Source organism: Leuciscus leuciscus, assembly GCF_965113295.1.
Source record: "Leuciscus leuciscus genome assembly, chromosome: 5".
In the NCBI taxonomy this organism is placed as follows: domain Eukaryota; kingdom Metazoa; phylum Chordata; class Actinopteri; order Cypriniformes; family Leuciscidae; genus Leuciscus; species Leuciscus leuciscus.
The window spans coordinates 13,491,790-13,493,448 of NC_138729.1; positions in this window are offsets into that span (position 1 = coordinate 13,491,790).

A 1,659-nucleotide genomic window follows, 5' to 3' on the forward strand; every position below is an offset into this window, starting at 1 on the left:
CATGAGTTAGTAAATATATAAAATTGATGAGTGGCACCTTTTGCTCTTTTTTAAAATTATTCTTTCTATTATGCTTCAGACCTTGTTCTACATTCTCTTATTTTATTGTTTACATAATTTAACCAATGCAACTTTCTAGCATGTTCATTGTAAATCGTATAATATTTATCTTGATATACACATACACATATACACATGTGCATACAATAAAAAAAATGTATTTACAAAGGGATTCCGAAACGTTTTGTTCACTTAAAAGATTAATAAAAAAGACACCCACATGCAGAGCAACGTTTTGATTCCTAAGTGAATAATTACATTTTTAACCATTAACCTTCATCCATCTTTCAGAGAAAACAATGTTGTAGGTAGGCTTGTTAGTCTGTTGAATGGACCTGCAACATTCACGTGAAACAGGAATACATATTTCAGATATTTCATAATTCAAATGTTACATTTACGTTTATGTAAATTAAGAGTTGTGCTTTCAAAACTGCTAATTTTCCCAAAAAATGCTAATTATGAATATGCTGCTGACGTAGAGTAAAAAAATAAAATAATACATGCCAGTGCATTTCAGTAAAATCAACATTTTATATGTCCAGATAACTTCTGTAAATGGCACATCCGAATTAAATAAGGGCTTCAATGAGAAAAAAAAAGTATGTTTTTTGCACAACCATTGCCCAGTTGTTCAAAAGAAATGTAGGCCTAGTTGTATTTAGGTTATCAGATTGGATCAAATCTTGAAAATCGTTTTTTTTTTTTAAGGAAACAAAAATTTTTTAAATCGAATTAGATCACATAATCCAGTTGTTCAAAAGTAATCTGATCAGATATTGGCAATCGGATTGGATCAAATCTTAAAAAAGGGTTGTTCAAAAGAAAAAAAAAGTTTCTGAAATCGGATTAGATCACAAAATCCAATCTGGGTTTTGATCTGGATCAAATCATAAGTTTGTGTTGTTCTTTTGGGTCCTACTTTTTAGTAAGATTGGGATAGTCTACATTTGATCAACAACTACAATTTAATAAAACTTTAACACTGGTAAAAAAATTGTTTTAACATTTTTATAATGTATATTTACACACACACACACACACACACACACACACACACACACACACACACACACACACACACACACACACACACACACACACACACACACACACACACACACACACACACACACATATATATATATATATATATATTGCTCTTATTAGCAGTTAATTAGAAGTACACTTTTTAGTAAGAGTAACTTTTTAGTAAGGGCTTTTTAGTAAAGTAAAGTAAAAAACAAAAGAAGAAATTTTAGCACCATAAAAGAATCCCCCATTACTTTTGAACAACTGTCTGGGACTCCTGGACCCAGCTGTGCCGGTGAGCATTTCGCGCTAAAATGTCGTATTTTTGTCACGAAAAGGCGTGGTTTCTCAGGAGGCGGGCTTTGTCGTAAAATCTCGTATTGTGATTGGACAGAGTAGTATAATACGTTCACGTATATCCACATACGTCAGCATAAGAATTAAATACCCAACACGAATGCATCGACGATGCGCAGCTCTGATTGGACAAATCACTGTCAGTCCTCTTTTACGATTGGTTTACGTTCAGAATTTGGTTAGTCCCTCCCCCCCCCCGAAGCTGGCTGG